This window comes from Acinonyx jubatus, chromosome A2 (assembly GCF_027475565.1).
Source record: "Acinonyx jubatus isolate Ajub_Pintada_27869175 chromosome A2, VMU_Ajub_asm_v1.0, whole genome shotgun sequence".
Classification (NCBI taxonomy): Eukaryota; Metazoa; Chordata; class Mammalia; order Carnivora; family Felidae; genus Acinonyx; species Acinonyx jubatus.
The window spans coordinates 156,303,035-156,323,447 of NC_069383.1; the positions used below are offsets into that span (position 1 = coordinate 156,303,035).

General features: G+C 53.0%; 1 protein-coding gene across 7 annotated transcripts in view; it reads left to right on the plus strand.

The window, feature by feature from the left end:
* Positions 1 to 20,413, plus strand: part of CACNA1A (calcium voltage-gated channel subunit alpha1 A) — a 281,855-nt gene that overhangs the window by 143,029 nt on the left and 118,413 nt on the right. The window lies entirely within an intron of this gene.

The following is a 20,413-nucleotide window of genomic DNA, read 5'->3' on the forward strand; positions in this document are numbered from 1 at the left end:
CTGGGATGTTTATCCAAAAGAATTGAGAGCAGGATCTTAAAGAGGCATCACCGCTCCGGTGATCACCGCAGCATTATGCACAACAGCGAAGGTCTGAAATGACCCGAGTGACCGTTGACAGGTGAGGGGGCAAAGGAGATGGGACACACACCTGCGGTAGAATATTGTCCCGCCTTTGAGAAGAAGGAAAAGCTGCGCTCTGCAACAGCACGGATGAATCTTGAGGACGCGGTGCCGAGTGCAGGAAGCCTCGGAAAGGTGCTTGCCAGGGGCTGGAGGCGGGGGAGGTGGGGAGTGACCAATCAGCATCCCTCAAGTTTCGGCCAAGCAAGATGAATGAGCTCTAGAGACGCGCTATATACAGCACTGTGCCTGGAGTCGACGGTAATGCTTCGTGCACTTAGAAACTGGTTACAAGGGTAGATCTCATGTTAAGTGTCCTCACCACAATAAAATAAAATAACAAAGAGAGAACTCTTAGAGCGAAAGGACACGGGCCAGAGCTGGTGAGAGACTCCTCTTCCAGCTCCAGATCTGTTGCTCACTTGGTAGGTGACCTTGGACAGGCTTCCCAGCCCTTCTGGCACTTTCTTCTCATTGGTAAAACCGGGAGGTTGGTCTCCGAATGCCGAGGCCCCTTCTGGACCAGAAGGCTGTGTTCCCACCTGCCCCCGAATCACTCTGGGAAGAGGAAGAGTCCCCAGAGAGTGGCCAGTTGTCTCATCCAGGCACGTTACAACTTCTCTTGAGAATTCGGAGGCGTGCTGCCTCTCTCTCTCTCTCTTCCGCTCAGTGACGCTTCTTGGCTTGCCTTTCTTCTTTTCCAGTGACTCCTCCCCAGCCACCATCACGGGGTCAGGAAGGTCTTTGTCCACCTAGAGGACACCCTTATCACGTGATTCCCGAGCCGTGGCTGACAGCCCCAGGGTTTTAAACCCTTCGTTGCCTTACAAGGTCCGATCCACCAACGCCTTAGCATGGCACCCAGAACGACCCTTACCTGGCGTCCACCTTCTCTCCCGGCTCCTGCCCCTTCTCGCGTTATCTCTCAACGCCCGTGCACACAGCCTTCTCCTACCTCCCCACGTGGGCTCGTGCAGAGGTGGCCCCCTAGGGTCGCCCTTCTCCCTTCTTCATTCAGGAGCTTTCTTCACTCCTCCCAGCTGAGCTCTGTTCCCCTCATCGTGTCCCAGAGCAAGTGCCACATGCATCCAGCAGAAGTTAAGAGCCCGTACTCCGAAACCCCGCTGCCCGGGTTCGAGTCCTAGCTCTGCCATTTACTCCCTGTGTGTCCTTCAGCAAGTTACGGGCTTCTTCGGGCCTTAGCTTCCTCATCTGTAGAATGGAAACAAGTAAGAGTCGCTTCTTTATAAAGTTCTTTTGGATACTCGAGGAAACAACACGTGGAATAATGCTTAATCCAGGATTGTGAAAGGGAAGGGATGTGTCACCTTTCTATTTAAATCTGTGTCCCTGATGCCAAGAGAAATGACTGACACATAGTTAGTGCTCATCGTAAGTTAATTAAGCCGCCGGAATTATCGCCTCTTGGCTGACAGCACCTGGGTTAGGATAGGCTAATTGCCGTGACAAACCACTCCCAGATCTCAGTGGCTGGGAGCATTATTCCTTGCTCACGTCCCAGTCTGATCAGAGGGAGACGTTGGGCTGTGTTCCACACAGTCATGCAGGGATCCAGTCTCTTGTGGCTCTGCTATCCCCAAGGGCTGTGGGGTCCTCGTCTGGACCCTCTGCAGTTGGATGCAGATAAGGGGAGAGAGAGAGAGAGAGAGTAGAGGGTCTTAAGGAAGTTTTAGGGGCCAGGCCTGGGAATGGTTTACATCACTTCCTCCCACATCCCATGGGCCGGATTCAGTCTTATGACCCGGTCCTAATGGAAGCGATGCTGGGACGTATAAGGTAGCAAGGTGCCCAGACAGACAAGAACAGGAAATGGGAGAACACCGGAGTCCGTCTGTGTTGTGAGCCCACCCCACCCCCGAGCCTGTGCTTGGTTTTCTCTGGTGAGCTCAACTCGCGTCACTTAAAGCCTCCGCCTGTTCCCCTCCTCGGTGGCACCGTCCACCCCTCTCGCCCAAACCAGGAGCTCAGACACCATCGTTGCCCTCCTTCTCTTCCTCCTTCCTCTCGTCCACGTGAAATCTGCCGAACCCACCTCCCGAACGTGTCGGGGAAGTACGTGTCCACTTTCCTGCCCACCCCCACCCCCGCCGCCCTTCCTGAGCTCAGGGTTTGTCATCCTTCACCTGGACCGCCTGGGCCTCTGGCCATCCTCCTGCTGGGCTTCCGTCCCCGGCATCCACTCCCCCCCCACCCCCACCGCCCACTTGCTGAATTTCTGACCCAACTGCTTTCATCTAATATTTAAGTTTAATCAAACCACTTCGGGGGCGCCTGGGGACTCCGTCAGTTGAGTGTCTGACTCTTGATCGCAGCTCAGGTCTTGACCTCAGAGTTGTGAGTTCAGGCCCTGTGTTGGGCTCCGTGCTAAGCATGAAACCGACTTTATTTTATAATTATTTTTTTTAATGTTTTTATTTATTTTTGAGGCAGAGAGAGACAGAGCATGAGCAGGGGAGGAGCAGAGAGAGAGGGAGACACAGAATCCGAAGCAGGCTCCGGGCTCTGAGCTGTCAGCACAGAGCCTGACGCGGGGCTCGAACTCACGGACCGCGAGATCATGACCTGAGCCGAAGTCGGACGCTTAACCTACTTTAAAAAAAAAATCACTTCCCTTGGGGCGTCTGGGTGGTTCAGTCGCTTGAGTGTCCGACTCTTGATTTCGCCTTAGCTCATGACCCCAGGGTTGTGGGATCGAGCCCGGGGTCGGGCTCTGCGCTGAGTGTGCAGCCTGCTTGGGATTCTCTCTCCCTCCCTCCCTCTGCCCCTCCCCCACGTGTGTGTTCTCTCTCTAAGATAAAAACAACTTTTTAAAACAAGAATAGACTGAAGGGATTGTGGATAAAGGATTGTGGAAGCGGGCACACTATTTGGGAGGCGACTAAGAAAGAGAATGGACTTGCCATTGAATGTGCTAGGAAGGGGGCCGGGGGGGTGCAGATGAGGAGCTCAGCTTTTGGACGTGCTAAGTTTTCTCTGCCGGCTCATGAGGGGAGCTGCGGCGTTGGCCGTGGAGCATCGGGGGTCCGAAGTTCAGGAAGAGGAGACAGGGCTGGAGATACAAATGTGAGAGTCATCAGCTTGTGTTAGTTATTTTTAGCTCTGAAATTGGATAAGGGAGTAGATGTAAAAGGGCACCAAGCACTGAGCCCGGGCTGGCTCTCCATCATTAAAGAGGCTGGGAGACGTGGAGAAAACACCATGGAGGCCTTTGGTGGCCCCAGCCGGAGCTGCTTGAAGGAGAGGGAGAGGCAGAGGCTGTTGGAGGGATTACCAGTGGTTCTTCTGAAGACTTTTGCCGGGAAGGATAGAGGGGGAGAGACGAGGTGTTCGCTGGTGGGAATTTCTTGGGAAAAACTTGAGTTTTCCCAGCCTCCAGGCTCCGGGCTGTCAGCCCAGAGCCCGACGCGGGGCTCGAACTCACGGACCGCGAGATCGTGATCTGAGCCCAAGTCAGACGCCCAACCGACGGAGCCACCCAGGCGCCCCTAGGAGTTTTCTGTTTTGAAGACAAGAGGTCTAACAGCGGACGTTATGCTGATGGGAAGGGCCCAGTAGGAAGGAGGAAGACAGGGAGGCCAGAGAGGAAGACGAGGGTTGGCAGGAGGGATCGCTCTCGGTGAACTGGAAAGGATGGCCCCTTTGGTGTGGAAGGTACACGGGTCATCCGCAGACCCTCGAGGGAAGGCACCGCCTGGGCAGATGCTGGGGCTGGGGAGTAAGACGGGTGCCTGGTGGTACTTCTGTTCTGATGCTTCTGTTTTCTCACAATTTATCAAGGGAGGTTCACGAGCAACAAACACTAGTTCATTCAGTAATCGCGGGCTGTGGGAGAGACATGGCGCCCGCCCGCACACGTGGGATTGTTAGACCGGCCACCTCAGAGGTCACTGACTCCATTCCCCCCCGCCTCCCACCACCTCGTCTTCCTCCTGCTGGATCTTAAGTCTTAAGACCCGCCCCCCCAACTCATTCTAGAACTCTCTTCATCACCCCCCACACACACACACCCTCCCTACCGCGATCCGATCCCCACCCCAAGGCCAGCACTCTTAGCTCTATCATTCCGGGTAAAGCAACGTGCCAAACAGGATTGTATCAATGGGCCCGTCTCCGTGGCAACAGTCATGAATGAGCCGAGCAAGGTAACCCTGGAGATGGCGTGAATGAGAAGTGGTCCATTGCCACGGAGACGTGCTGAATGGAAAGGCCCCCGGTAGCAGGGATACGTCACTGCGACGGAACAGTCAGCATGAAGTCGGCGTGCCTATTTTCGACTCGGAGCTACAAAAATACCTTTCTGCAAAGCTCACGATCCACCTCGCTCCTCTTCTGTGCCTCCTACCCTTCTTTACCCTTCATTCTACCTCTCGGCCCCGGGCCCGCCAGGCCCCCCCTGGCAACCCCTCGAGGCCACTCTGGGGGCCACCGCCTGGCCACCCGCCTCCCTCCCCGGGGCCTCCTCCTTCGACCAACGGCTGTCTAACCTTTCGAGACCAACAGTGTCCTCAGAGGCCGTGGGCTGATGAAAAGAACACCGACTGACTCCACCTGGGGGGGTCGGGTGGGGTGCGGCACGAACAGTCCATCAACTGAACCAACTCAAGCTCCCGTCTGTGACAGTTGCCTCATTGGTTAGACCTGTTCTCCAGCAGGAAAGTGACCTAGTAGCCCGTGCACAGCAATGCAGTCCGATCACGCGGGCGATGTTGAACACGCCCTTAGCATCGCACGGAAGCGGCCGTAGAAACTAATAACTGTGTTTGCCTCTGTAGGGAGACCCCGAGAGGCTTGGAAATAGGCGTACGGAGAAAACTTACCTTCCGCGGTAAATGCTGTGCTCTTCTGAATTGCATACTATGCGTGTGCATTATCGTCCACAAACCCGGCAGAAAATGGTCATTGTCTTGGTCCGTTCGGGCTGCTGCAACCGAATACCAGAGACGGCGGGGGGCGGGGGGGGGGCCTTACGTGAGACCGGGAAATCCGGCAACGAAACCCTGGCAGATCCACTGTCTGGTGAGAGCCCTCATCCTGGTTCACAGACAGCTGTCTTTTCACGGAGTCCTCACATGGGCCGAGGGAGCTCTGGGGGTCTCTCTCCACCCCCGTGACCTAATCCCTTCCTAAAGGCCCCAGCTCCCGATGCCATCGCATTGGGAGTTAGGGTTTAGAAAAACATAGGTGGGCAAAACACATTCCTGATGAGAAAAATGAGGCCCAGAGAAGTTACGTGACCCACCCAAGTGGCAGAGCCGAGATTCAAAATCAGGCAAAATCTGGATGCAGCGTCTATGCAGAAAAAGCAGGGTGTGACGGCTGCACACGTACCTGTGTGTGTGTGTACATGGGCTTGTGTGCTAGAAGAGGAGAGCGGGGAAAGAAGAATCTGCAGAAGGTCAGCGGGGACCGGGACTTCAGCCTGAAGACAGAAGGAAGCCATGGAAGGATTCAGACAACGGGTGGACGTGATCAGATCTTTATATGTTTTTTAAGTGTTTTGATCTGTTTTGGGCGGGTGGGCGGAGAGAGAGGGAGAGAGAATCCCAAGCAGGCTCCGTGCTGTCAGTGTAGAGCCAGCACGGGGCTCGATCCCACGAACTGTGAGATCACGACCCGAGCAGAAGCCAAGAGTCGGATGCTTCACCGACAGAGCCACCCAGGTGCCCCAATCCCGGATCTTAAAGCAAAGCTCCTCATTTAGTCTTGTCTGAAAATTAGACACCGGGTTGTCTGTGGCGTGTGGACACGGACAGGCTCCCAGAATCTCGCGGTCCGTGAGTTCGAGCCCCGCGTCAGGCTCTGGGCTGATGGCTCAGAGCCTGGAGCCTGTTTCCGATTCTGTGTCTCCCCCTCTCTCTGCCCCTCCCCCGTTCATGCTCTGTCTCTCTCTGTCCCAAAAATAAATAAACGTTGAAAAACAAAAATCCGGGATTAGTCGACTTGTCCAGGATTAGTCGACTCTATGCTGTGGGCTTGAACAAAACCAATTCCAGAAGACCTAAACCCAGGGGCAGATGGCCCAGGTTCAAATCCTGGCTCTCCCCCTGCCTTCTCTGAACTTCTTTGTTTGTCTGTGGAGTGGGGATGGTTATAGTCTCCACTTTGCTAAACTGTCGTTGAGTGCTCAAGGCTGGGTTTATATGCATAAAGTTCTTAGGACTTTTTGGGCACAGAGCAAGCACTTGACTCGAATTAATCCCTCCGTATTTACCTGTCCGATGATTTACTGAGCAGTAACTCTATGCCAGGCAGTGTTCTCGGTGATGGGGAGATCTGTGACCTTATGATCTAGCAGGGTGGGGGGTCCCAAACAGTAACAGTGTGCTAGAAGCTAAAGGGTGCCCTGGGAAGACGGTAAAGTTGGGCAGGGAAGTTGGCGGTGTTGGGTTCAATGGGGTGGTCAGAGTAGGTCTTACTGGGAAGGTGACATTTGAGCATTTGAGCAGACTACCAGGGTGTTGGCACATCTTATTACCATTTGGAGGCACGAATATGAATTTGAATTGAATGTGGGGCCAGTCTCCTCACTCACCCCCTTTAATTGGCCTGACATCCAAAACTTGGCTAAGGAAGGCTCACGGATCTTTATTCAGCTCCTGACCTGGGGAACGCGACCCCTCCTCCGTCCCCGTTGGGAGAAGGGGCTTTCTCCCCTGCCTGTCTGCCAGATGGTGGGGAAGGTATGAAAGAAAGGATTCAGAGTCATCTTGAAGCTTGTTCGATGGTGAGGACATGATGCTATTTGCTGGTAGGGAGAAAAATAGCCACACTGAGGGAAGAGGAGGTATTAGTTAGCACCAGCTGCTGTAACAGATAAGACAAAAATCTCTGGCGTAAGGAAATACATGAGAGAAAAATAAATTTCTAAAGTACAGCCGGTAAGGGACAGGATAGGGTGGAGGGGTAGACGGCACAGGTATGGCCTTGCTCCACACAGTCGCTCAGGGATGTAGGGTGACGGAGGCTCTGACTTTTTTTTCTTAATGTTTATTGATTTTTGAGAGACACAGAGACAGAATGTGAGTGGGTTGGGGCAGAGAGAGAGGGAGACCCAGAATCCGAAGCAGGCTCCAGGCTCTGAGCTGTCAGCACAGAGCCCAACGCAGGGCTCGAACTCACAAACCGCGAGATCATGACCTGAGCCGAAGTCGGATGCTCAACCGACTGAGCCACCCAGGCGCCCGGACTCTGCCCTTTTTTAACACGCAGCTTCCAAGGTTGCTCGAAGAGTCTGTTCCCGGCCAGCAGGTTGGGGGCAAAGGAGAGTGGAGTGGAGGCAAGTGAGAGGTATTTGTGGGCGTGGCCAGGGAGGGATGAACTTCCCTTCTGACCCCATTCCACTGACCGGAATGTGGTCTCTTGGCCCCATGTTGATGCAAGGGAGACTGGGAAATGTAGTTCCTGACCTGGCGGCCATTTCCCAGCCACCCAGTGGAAGGAGAATGTGAATCTTCATTCAGCACTCCATACTTGAACAACATTTGCACCAGGAATTCAGTCCACTTCCCACGCACCCTCCAACTCACTATGTACCAAGTACTGTTCTAAGTACTTTGCACATATCAACCCATTTCACGCAACAGCCCTATACAGTGGGCTCTATTATTAGCCACACTTACAGGTGATAAAAAATTAAAAAAACCCTGATGCCCAGAATAGTTATGTAACTTGCCCAAGATCACACAGCTAGGAAATGGCAGAGTTGGAATTAGAATCCAGGCAGTCTGGCTACGAGCCTCAAGCTTCGCATAAATTTATTATAGTTAGAAGGAGGCTGAGGGACCCAAAAGACCTAATCGACTTTTTTGGTCACTAAGAAATTGGCCACTTGTAAAAATGAGTTCTGACTCAAGATATCTCACCCCAGGGCAATTATGGCCCACTGGGTCCATGTCCTTGTTGATCAGGTTCTAGACCACAGCTTCTTGGCCACAGCACTTTTGACATTTGGGGCCAGATCATTCTTTGTGTTCTGTGCGTTGTCGGCTGCTTACTTAGCGGCAACCCCCTGGCCACCACCCACCACATGCCCGTAGCACCCCCCCCCCCGCCCCCCGTCATGACAGTCAAAAACGTCTCCAGACACTTCCGTATGCCCCCTGGGAGATGAAATTACCCCTGGTTGAGAGCCACTGGTCTCCATTTCGTTAATTATTATCCTACAGTACAAGTTCAAGGCAGACGGACTTTGAAATTGCCAACCTTGTAAAAAAAAAAAATGCAGATTTCGTAAAGCCTTGTGGTGGCAAACTGCTGAAATCACACCCTAAGACATTAACAGACGGGACCTGGACAGTGTCCCTCTGGTTAAAAATGAACGAGCACAAGATTCCACCCACTCCTTAAAGAAAACGTTTGCACGTCCAGGGGGTCAAGACAGGAGCAACGGGTGGACCCCCTAGAGAATTTGAACATAAAAAGGATCCTCCCGAAAATGCACGAAGCAGATGTCTGAAGTCCAGGGTGGGACTTCTTCGTCTTCACCGCACTGTGAGCAGGAGCTTTGGCTATCCCCGTGTCACAGATGAGGAAACGGAGGCTCAGAAAGAAGACTAGGTCTTCCAGGCCTGGCAGAGCCAGGATTCAGACCCAGCCTGGCTCTAGGTGCCATGCTTGCAGGTTGTAGGCTCCGTGGCTGCCCTGAACCTGAGGGGCCCCCACTTCCAGAATCTTCCATTTGCTCCCCATGGCCCTTCCCCACTGACGAGAGGCGACAAGGCTCCCCACTCTTCCAGTAGCTTAGGAAACATGATCATGGTGTGTGAATTCACAGGGGCGCCTGGGGCTTTGCGGGGGGAAACTGAAGCGGAATAGAGGCTTGAGGTGGGTTCTGGCATGGTGAGGAGTCTGCCTTTGTCTGAGGGAAGCAAGGAAGGAGATTGTCGGGGCTCGTGTAGAACTCAGGGTGCCATGAGTCTGTGTAAAACCAGAAAAAGAGGCATGCACACTAGAGGGATTGGCTGCTGCCTTGGACCGGGAGCTTGAGGACTTGTCTTCTGCTAAGACAAAGAACGAAGTGACTCAGGTCTGCTCGGCTCCTGCCTCCCCCCAAGCCCAGCATCCCTTCTTTTTTCCCTTCTCGCTTTTGGATCCGGGCTTCTGCTGACTCATCTCTCTGAGCAGGGAAGGAGGGAGGAAGTCAGAATTGTTCATTGACCATTTTCTTTCTTCAGTGACTCAGCTGTGATTCACATTTTAATTAACGGGGGAGAAAAAAACCTGATCAGTCCTAAGGCATGTGTCCCGTCACCCATACCTCGAGGCTGGTCGTAAGAAGAATGCCCCCCCCCCCCCAGTGTGGGATGCCCTGAATTTAACTGTGGTTTGTTTCCTCCGTCCGTTCTGAGGACCCCTCCAGGTTCTCCAAGTTCCGGCTCCCCGGCGGGGCCCCCTGATCTAGAAGCAGCCGCTCCAAGCCCCGAAACTGTGGGTGTAATTCCCGCAGAGTTAGTCTGAGGTCACGGCAAGAAACAGAGTCTCGAGCCCTCCTGGGACAGCAGAAGGATCATGGGAGTGGAATAATAGCGTTTCCTGAGTTGGTCTTTGGCTGTGATCCCAGGTTCAAGCCCTGCCTCTCCCATTCTTCCCCCCTCCACCCCCCTTTCCTATAAGTCTCTCTCCTCCCTGTGAGGAAACTGAGGCTGGGGCGTTTGCCCGAAGTAGACGGCTGGTAGGTGATTGGTCAGGATACAAACCCAGCCCCTTTCCACTCTGCTGCACTCTTCTGCCTTCCACGCAGCTGAAAAGAAACATGGAAGCTGACAGCTTATTCAACAAACACCTCCTCCTTGAGGCCGACCATGTACTAAGGGTCCACCAGGGCATAAGAAACGGGCCTGTGGCCTTATGGAGCTGACATTTTAGCTGCCTAAGCGTATTTGTCACTGTGTATTAGATAAGGTACTAGGAAGCGTACTGAAAAAGTGCTTGTGGCCGTCACAGAGAGCCCCCCAAATGTATAAAGGGCTCAAACACAATAGAAGTTAGTGCTGCCACAGACCGAGTCCAAAATAGGGATCCCGGAACAGCGGGGCAGCTCTCTGCCAAGCAGGGAGGGCGAATCCCAGGCTCCTTCCATATTGTGGCTCCTTACCGTCAACCGGGGCTTCCAAGGTCTCTACGCTCCTTGTGGTGAAGCCACAAAAGGGAAGAGAGTGGAGGGGGGCACCCAGGAAATACGTTGGGGCCAGGCCTAGAAGTTGCCCACGTGGCTTCTGCTCTCCTTGCCCTGGCCAGAACTTAGTTGCAGAGCCACACCTAACGGCAGGGCTGGAAATTTGAGTCCAGCGAATGCCCGGGAAGGAGAGACACAGTGTATCCAGACCTGAGCTCCACATCTCCTTGGGTGTCCCCCCGATGGAACCTGCCTCCGGACAGCTTTCAGACACCCCCGTCTTCTTCCACCTCCTCTGTTTCTTAGCCTCCTTGCCCCGAGGAATTGCCCTCGCTTTGCGGTGAGGTGAGGCAAGAACCTGGTGGGATGTCTTTCTCCCAAGACTTCTTTGGAAAAGGCCACAGAGTATCCCTGTCCCTTGAGGCGAGGAGACCTGGAATCAAGGCTCGCTTCTCTAGAGACCTTGGTCTCAGAAGCTGTGGGTTTTTGGAACCCTCAGATGGGCAGCCTTCATGGGTCATCCACTCTTCCCATCTTTTATCGGTCAAGGTCTCCACAGGAAACGAAATTCACCCACCGGATGGTTTCACATGAAGAGTGGGTGATTAAGAAACTCTTTAAAGTGGCGGGTGCAGGTAAAGGAAACCGGTAAAGGGATGTTGAGATCCCATGAGGGAAGCCGTCGCTATCCCCGATACTTTTGGAACTCAGCCGAGGCAGGGCCACGCAGGAAGGAGTAGGCTTGGAAGCGGGGAAGCAATACTCCAACCTCTCTCCTTCATCTTCTGCTGGTGCCTCCCATTGGCCAGACCCAAGCAGGAACCAGAGCAAAGCATTCTGGGAGATGTAGTCCACAGGGGTCCGCCTCACAGCACACAGCCCAAGCGAGAGTTGACCTGGGAAGCAAATGGGGAATAATCAGCACCCGCCAGTGTGTGACCGACTGCATACCCTTGTTTATGTGGTCTCTTCTACAATGTAGCCACAGAGCTGCACAATAGAGCACAGTGGCCACTAGCCCCACATAGGTACGGTAGAAAATATAAATGTGAGTCAATTAGAGTTCACTCAAGTGAAAAATTCAGTTGCTCGGCCACGTTTTAAGGGCTCACTGGCCACAAGGGGCTGTTGGCCGCCATATTGGACAGCTCAGAAGAAAATATTTCCACCGTCACCGCAAGGCTCTGATGTCACCTGAGCCCCTGAAGGTTACGGGATGGAAGAGAAAGGAGTCCGGGGTGAGGCTGGACAGTGAAGGAGGCAGTTTGGAAGGCAGGCGGAGCTATGGATCCGTGGGGAGGAAGTTCTCTGGGCGGAGGAGCAGAGGGAGAAGCAGGGAGGTTGAGTGAGCCACTTTGCTGGGATGGAGGCTGACCCCACGGGGCAGAGTAGAGTCAGAAGGCTTCAGTTCACGGACACTCAGTGGTGTGTGATCTCAGACAAGACGCCTGGCCTCTCAGAACCTTGGTTTGGTCATCATTGAAGCGGGTGTCCACCCGCCTCCCATGACGACGATGCCTATGATGGGAGCTATGGAAAAGTAAGACCGTATGAGGTGGTAATTCTTGCCATCCTTGGAAATGATCACTGGGGTTAGAATGGTCCCAAGAGAACCAGCGAGGAGGGTTCCTTTCTTTCCTACCCGGTGACCCTTGTTTGGATCTTCAGTATCCTTTAGCATTTCTTCATCTTTAGCCACTGCCTTATTAAATTCACCCCACATCTGCTTCCAATCTTTCCCTGATTCCTTGAGATCTTGCCCACGTTTTCTTAAGACATTGGCGGTCGCTTTCAAGAACTCCCTCCCTTTCAGTTTCCCTCAAGGTCGTCATCTTTTTATTTTTCTCCTCTGTCGTAGAGAAATCCACATCCCTTCACTTTTCCAAGCCTGGTGCCGCAGAGTAGTTAGAAATGTATGAGAGACGGGATCAAAACCCAGCTCCGCCATGTACCCGCTGTGTGGCCTTAGAGCAGTGACTCAGCCTCTCTGATCTGCAAAGTAGAAGGAATGATAGGCCCTGCTTCATAGGGTCGTCGTGGGGATTGATTAAAACAACACACCCAGCCTGGCCCACGGCAAACACTCAGTAAACATTACCTTCTTTCTAATCCTGCTTTTTAAAACTTGATATTGAAGTGGGACATACATGCCGAAAAGCGCGCGCGCGCACACACACACACACACACACACACACACACACACACAGGTACGGCCTGAGTAATTTTCCAAAACTGAACACGCTCGTGTAACCAGCACCCAAAGCAAGAAACGGATTGTCCCCGACCCCCTGACACCTTCTCGTTCCCTTCCAGTCGCTCCACCCTGACCGGGAACAGCGCGGATTAGCGTCGCCTATTTTTGAATTGTGAACACACGGAATCACACGGCACGCTCTTCTTGGCCTTCTTCCCTTGCCGCCGTGTGCGTGAGCTGGGCAAAGTTCACGGTCACGGCCGCGTGCTCCGCACGGGGGTGACGGGCATTTGGGCGTTTTGCACTTTGCAGCGCTTGCGGGGAGGTGGGGGGAAACCGCTTGTCTTTGGCGGGACGTATTGCTAGGACGGGGGTTTCTGGGTCGTAGGGAGGAGTCCATTTAGCTCTGGCGAAAACCGTCCTAAGCAGTGGTGGGACGAGTCTCCACTCCCACCGGCTGCCACGGGCCGAGAGTTGAGCTTTTGTTTTTATTTTGATCTGGGAGTGCCTCTCCCTCGGGAGGGGCCCACTAAATGTCTGGGAATTAAATCGAAAACGTCCTCGTCCGGTTCCTCGGTTCCTCGAGAGCTTTACTCCGTCAAACGTCTCATTTGAACCTTCAGGCTCTGCTTCTGCACTCCCTCTGTGCTCTTCTTGCAAACTTGGACCGATCCCCTCTAGCTCTCCCCCGCTCTCGCTCTCGTTCCAGTGTCTCGGGGACCGGTTTCCCTCCGGCCTCCTCCAGCCTTGCGATCAGCAAGGGATCACGACGACGGTGCCCTTCCGCAGGCCCGCGACCTGCGGATCTCCAAACCCGCCCGTCTCATCGTCATCCGCTTCTCGCCCCCAGCAAACCCATCCCTCTGGAGCTCCCATCTTTTCTAGAATCACTTACCTCCTCTCTCCTTCTGGGGTTTTTACATCTGCTCCTGCTTTTTTTTTTTTTTTTTTTTTAAGAAAACACTGCACTTTAAGAGAGCTTCAGGAATCACCCAAAATAGAAACGTGTCCTTTTGTGTAATCCTGTACTTTAGAAGACAATTAAATGGGGGAATGGCTCCATGCAAAGGTTAAGGTGCTTGGGAGGACCTTGTGTGAGTGGTGAGAGCTTCACATTCACAGGGGAAAACGCAGGAGAGTATCTGTGTGACCTGGGGTGGGGGACGGGGTTCTTAAACAGAACTTTAAAAGCACAAACTCCAAGGCCGATAATAATAATAATAAAAAATAATAATAATCGATTAGACGAAAAGTGAGATGTTTTGCTCAGATAAAGACATAACGGGGACAGTTTAGGAACCAAACTGCCCGCATCCAGATTTTGCTTTACCATTTCCTGTAAATCCACGGGCAAGTAACTCAACCTTTCTGTGCCTCAGTTTCCTCACCAATAAAAGGGAAAGAATAGTATCTACCTACGGGGTTGCTAGGAGTTTCTTAAATGAGTTAATATTTAAAATCCTATAGACTGGCACCTGGTGCATGGTAAGAACTAAAGTGGTGTTTGTTTTAATTTTTTTTTAATGTTTTTAAATTTATTTTCGAGACAGAGACAGAGCATGAGCAGGGGAGGGGCAGAGAGAGAGCGAGACACAGGATCGCAAGCAGGCTCCAGGCTCCGAGCCGTCAGCACAGAGCCCGATGAGGGGCTCGAACTCGAACCGCGAGATCATGACCTGAGCCTAAGTCGGACGCTTCACCGACTGAGCCACCCGGGCGTCCCCTAAAGTGGTATTTGTAAATAGAATGACAGAAAAATAACTGACCACAGATTAGTATCTAATTGCTATCCGTTAGGCTGCCCCCCAAACCACATGTGACTGTTTTAAAGATAAATGAAATAAAAGTAAATACAACTTAAAATTCCCTTCCTTGGGGTGCCTGGGTGGCTCAGTCTGGTAAGCTAAGCATCTGACTTCGGCTCTGGTCATGATCTTGTGGTTCATGAGTTCGAGCCCCACATCGGGCTCTGCACAGACAGCAGGGAGTCTGCTTGGGATTCTGTCTCTCTGCCCCTTAACCGCTCACACACAAGGTCTCTCTCTCTCTCTCTCTCTCTCTCTTTCTCTCTCAAAATAAATAAATAAACTTTAAAAAGCGGGGCGCCTGGGTGGCTCAGTCAGTTAAGCATCCGACTTTGGCTCAGGTCATGATCTCACGGTCTGTGGGTTCAAGCCCCGCATCGGGCTCTGTGCTGACAGCTCGGAGCCTGGAGCCTGCCTCAGATCCTGTGTCTCCCTATCTCTCTCTCTCTCTCTCTCTGACCCCCCCCCCGCTCATGTTCTGTCCCTGTCTCTCTCTGTCTGTATATAAATACACATTAAAAAAAGAGAGAGAGAATACGAAAATTCAGTTCCTTACTCACACTAGCCACATTTCCAGCATCCATAGCCACATGTGGCCAATGGCCACCATATTGGGCAGCACTGATCAGGACTATACAAGGCAATATATGTATATACATATATATATATGATCAGGGAGATTAGGGAAGAGAAGTCTGAAAAGCTAAGCAGTATGTGACGTGGTACTCAAAACCATTTGCAATCAGAAAGATGAAAAATCAAAACAGCGAGTATTTCCGTGTGCCTCTCGTAGTGGAAAGAGTCAGCAAGGTGGATCAGCCAAGGGTGGGCGGGACGTGGGGACAGGGGAAACCCCTGCCCCCACTCCTGCGGGTGTGGCCTGGGCGGCCCTGCGGAAGGTCATCATCCGTGCCAAGTGGAGTTAATTCACATAACTCACCACCAGTTATGCTCCCAGGCAGCCATCCCAGGGAGATTTTCACCAGGTCTGTGAGGGGCGGTGCAGGCTTATTCGCTACAGCACCATCTGGGGGGGGGGGGGGGGTGGGAGCTGGAGGCCACCTGGTGTCCATCCCCGGGGACAGGAATATGGCGGATGCACCTACGGAGCCCCAGGCCGAGTGAGAGCTCCAGATGGCACGTCTAATGGACCACCCAGGATGGGGCTTAAAAACCTGGTTCTGGGTGAAAACAGGAAACAACAGAATATGCTTAACTTCGTGCCGTCAATGGAAGTTAAAAATACAAGCCCTCAAAATAAAGCACATGTTTTGCAAGAATGCACTCCAATAAGACCAAATTAAACATGATATTGGTTGTCTCTTGGGAGAGGCGAATGAAAGTAGGGTTTGGGGACACAAGGGAATGAATGAATGAGTGAACGAACGAACGAACGAATGAGTGAATGAGTGAATGGGCAAATGAACAGAGAGGGACAGTGCAAAGACCAAAGGTATAAATAAATATGCCATGAACTAAGGAGAGCAATTAACTTGACTCTCTCCGTTTGAAGATTTTTTTTTTTTAAGGAATTTTAGAAATACTTTTTCCAAGAGGAGGTAAAAGCCAAGTGATATAAAAATAAACCTGAAAAGGATTTGCACGATCTATGAATGGCAAGAATATAGACTGCATGGGAAACAGTTATGCTCCTAAGTACCCATCTCAGGAAGATTTGACCCTGGCCGTGGGGGCAAGTGTTTCTTCTAACCTGAGGTCAGGGGTCCACAGTGGCCTCCATCTCTCTCCTGCTTTCTGACCATGCTAACACCTCCTGGTCACTCTCCTGTCCTCCGTCCCCTCTCTCTCAGCTAGTAACCTCACTCTTTACCATGAGGTCTCTCCAGCCCCAGGGCCTTTGCACATGTTTCCCTCCTCACCCACCTGGCACCTGGTAGTTGCACGAATAGTTCCTGACATCCTGACCTCCAGCCAGGAGGAAACTCTAGCTCCGTTCTACGCTCAGGTTAGTGGAGGAATGAGCGTGGCTGAAGTCCCAGGAGAGGGTAGTCGGGGTGGTGGTGTTCCCCAGGGGCAGCCCGGTGAAGGTGACACAGCCAGACTCAAGAGCCAGGCACCGCACGTTAGCTGTGTGATTGTGGTGGACGAGTAGCTCATGCCCTGGGTCTCGGTTTCCCTCTTCACGAGAAGAGAGTAGAACCCTCACCAGGGAAAGATGCTGGGGGATGAAATGAGATCTCAGTAGGTAAAGAATAAGCCTGTAGCCTGACAAAGGAAACAATGCGATGACCGTTGCCTTTGTTGGTGCATTCCGGCATAACTTACCCCCAAGTAACACAAGAAGAAGAAAAATGATGAAGAAGACAAAAGCAACCATTTGTGTAGGACTTCCTAAATCCCAAGCACATCACATAAACCCCTGCACCCATCGGGGCAGGTACTATCGTCATCCCCGTCGTACGGCCCAGGAAAGTGAGGAACAGAAGAGTTGAGTGACTTACCCGAGGCCACACGGCTAGTGATTGGAGGAACCGGGATTTGAACCCAGGCCGCCTGGCTCTTATCCACTAGGAAGGATGGCTGTTGTCCGTCCACATGACAAGAAGTCTGGAGGCCGGGTGGCTGGTGGCAGGGTTGGCTCCACAGCCCAGGGATGTCCCCAAGGAGCCCTTTCTGTCTTTCCACTGTGGCGTCTTCTGTGGAAGGACTTTCCTGGTAACCTTTACCACTCATGGTCCCAAGATGGCCACCTTGTTCCAAGACGTCTACACAAAAGCATCCAGCCAACGAAAAGGAGGGGTTGTCTCCTGCCATGCCACTTTTCTCAGGGGAAGAAAACTTTCCCCCCCGGAAGCCTCCAACAGCCCCCAGCAGCCCCCTCAGGTCCTGTTAGATACATGACTGGCTCATTCGACCAGGGCTCCCATGGAAAGGAATTCTGGGAAAAAAAGACTTCCTGTTGGGTATTTTCTGACTCTGATGGAAGACGCACTCCACTGGCAAGGGAGGGCGTAGGACTGGCTGTTGGATAAACAGCCATCGTATCTTCCACAATCCTTTTCCTAGTTTAAGACAAGTCCTGTCTTCTACCCAGCCTTCTGTCTCTTCCAGAATATACTCTGTTATCATCAGGCTCTCCTACTTTTCACTTCCTCATTGTTTGTGCATGCAAGAAGCACTTATTGAGCACCTGCTGTATGCCAGGCATAGTTTTAGATACTGGGGATACAGCTGTGAACAAAACAGATGAAAATCCCCTCCCTAGTGGGGCGAAGCAAGACTAGCACCATCCAGTGGAACGTTCTCCGGTGATGGAATTGCCACTGTCCCCATGGGGCTATAGAGCACTTACAAGCCCCCCCCCCTCCGCCGGCAAGACCCCCCCCAGTGACCTGATGCTCCTCATCCCTTGCACCCAACTCATCCCTGGGCTGCCCTGAAGACCGATGACCTTGCCTTTCTCAAAACACTTTTGAACTTGACCCCCTAGGATGAACCTCCCTGCCGGGTCTCCACCCACCTCCGTGACTTCCTCTTTTGCACCAGTCTCCTTCCTCAACCACTTGTCTCTTAAAATGTTGCTCTTTCCCAACATTCCACTGGGGGCCCTTGGCTTCTTTCACTTTACCCCTGTACTACTCTAGGACACCTGGTCTACCATAACCCTGTTTCCCACCACTCTTTTCTCACTCAGCAGGCATTTATTGAGTACCTGCTAGGCCGTAAAAGGTGCTACACGCACACGCGCACACACGCACACACACACACACACACACACACACACACAACCTTTGTCTCTGTGGTGCTCACATTCTGGGGGGGGGGGGGGATAATAAATACAGCTTAATAAACGATATAATCCTGGAGAGCAAAGAATCTCTTTAGCTAGAGGGGCCAGGGCAATCCTGAGAAGGCGAAATGTGACCTTTGAAGGACCTGAAGAGGGCGCCAGGCAAAGAGGGAGAGAGTTAAGGGGATGGGCATTTGCAGTAGAAGAAATGGCCACTGTAACATTCTTGGGGTGGGAAGGAGCTTTTCCTGTGGGAGGAACAGAAGGTCGGGGTGGCCAGAGTGTGGTGGGATAGGACAGTCCGTGGGCGTCAAGTGACTCTAGGTCTTGTGATCCCGGTAGAGTTTGGATTTTATGCTAAGCCTGATGGAAGCCAATGGAAGGTTTTAACGAGGGAGTGATAGCAACTGGCATCTCAAACTCAACGTGTCCACAGCCCGGTCTTGATCTTCCTCCTAACCCACCATTTTGCAATCTCAGTGTCCCACCACCCCATCCTTCAGGTATTTCAGGCCAAACCCTACAGTCATCTTGGATTTCTCTTGCTCCCATCCCACGACGCTTAATCCTTCCACGGGAAGCCCTGGCGGCTGCCATGTTGTTCTCCATAGCACTTCCCACCTTCTGACATACCCTATGTTTTCCCATTGTTTCTTTGTTCATGGCGGCATCCTTGGGCCCCTGTAGTAGGTGCTCAATAAACCTTTGTTGAATAAGTGAATGACCGTTGCCTAGTGGTTCATTCAGAGCCAGGAAGCCATTCTTCCCTTCTGTCTTTCCCACCGTGGCCCCCACCCCATCCAACAAGCCGCAGGAGATGAAGAACCGGGGTTCTGGCGTGCTGGGGTCCTGGCTTTGAGGTCCTGCTCCATGGTATGGACCTCCATGCATTAGCAACTTCTCTGGGCTCTAGTTTCCTCTGGAAAATGGGGCTCATCCTACCAACTGCTGGAATGCAGAATTTGATGAGCCCAGGCAAGCTCCCTGATGCCCAGCAATCAATGGCAGCTATATTTAAATTGGGGCCTCCTTTGTACTCCCACTGCCTTTGTCCTAGTTCCAGCCCTCATTACGCCGGCCTGCTCTCACCGCTCCCTCCTCGCTCTGCCTCCATCACTGCCCATCTGTCCTGTCAGCTGTCAGCCCTGTCTCTACCACGCCAACCCTAATCACATCCCTCCCCTGCTCCGAAACCTTATATGACTCCCACTGTCCATACGATAAGGCCCACCTCCTCAGCCTCCAGTTCAGAGCCTCCGGCGCCAGCCCACCCATTTCTCCCCAGCAACATCCTGAATGAAACTTCGGCCTCCATAGGGCTTTCTTGGCCACAGAAGCCTTCTCCTCCGCCCTCCCCGCCTCCCCCCCTCATTCCTTCTCATCCTTCCAGGGCGGGGGGGGGGGGGGGGGGGGGGGGGGGGAGGGTGGAAGAGAGTGCATTTTAGTTGCCAGTTAAGACTGCACGGGGCTGGAGGGAGGTCCGATGATCTGCATTTCTGAGGCTTGGACAGGTTAGGACAGAGGCCACACAATGAGAAAAGGCAGGGCTAGGGTTTCGGTCCAGATCGCAGGTTGTGTGTGCGGTGCTGCTTCCCCATTTTCCTGCAGCCTGGGGCTGCAGGGACTTGTGTTTGAACCTCACCCTCTCGCAGGTTCATCTGAGGGCGGGGCTGAGCGCCTCTCCGGGCTCCCATTGGGTCCCGCGCGCAGCCCCGCCCAGACCCAGCGCGTCTCACCCGGAAGTGCGGTGGCCTCGTCCCCAGGTCCCAACTTCTGGCCTTGCCCCGCAGGGGGCTTCATTGTCATACAGGCCACATCCCATCTCTCCAGTGTTCGGAACCCTCTGTGGCTCCCGCGTCACTTGGAGAAGGAACCAGGTCCTCGCCACGGCCCACAGGGCCCTGTGTGATCGGCTGTCGCCGCCTCCCGCCGTCACCCTGGCTGGTTTGGCCTCCTCACCGGCGGCCTCACGCTTCTTCAGATGACCAAGCTAGTCCACACCAGCAGAGCCACACGCGTTGTTTGCTTTGGTTTTCTATGTTTGGTTGGTTGGTTTTTTTTCCCTTCTCATTTATTTCTGAGTAGTGCTGACCGCGTCACACGTATCAATTCAACGCGTCGTTAGTCCCCACACCCCTTTGAGGTGTCGTCCGTACTGGGGTTACCCCTGTTGTACAAAAAAGGGGAAACTGAGACACGGAGAGGAGTCCTGGCCTGTCCAAGGTCTCCCAGCTGGGAAATGGCAGAGCCGGGATTTGAACCCATGCCGAGCCCCGAAGGGACTGCCATTCTCCCGGGCCCCCCCCCAGACCTCCGGGCCTCCCCGTGATTCGTTCTGATGGCGAGTTGTGCAATATATTGAGCATCGCCCCGACCGCGAGTGATGGGAAACTTTTGCCCCTCTC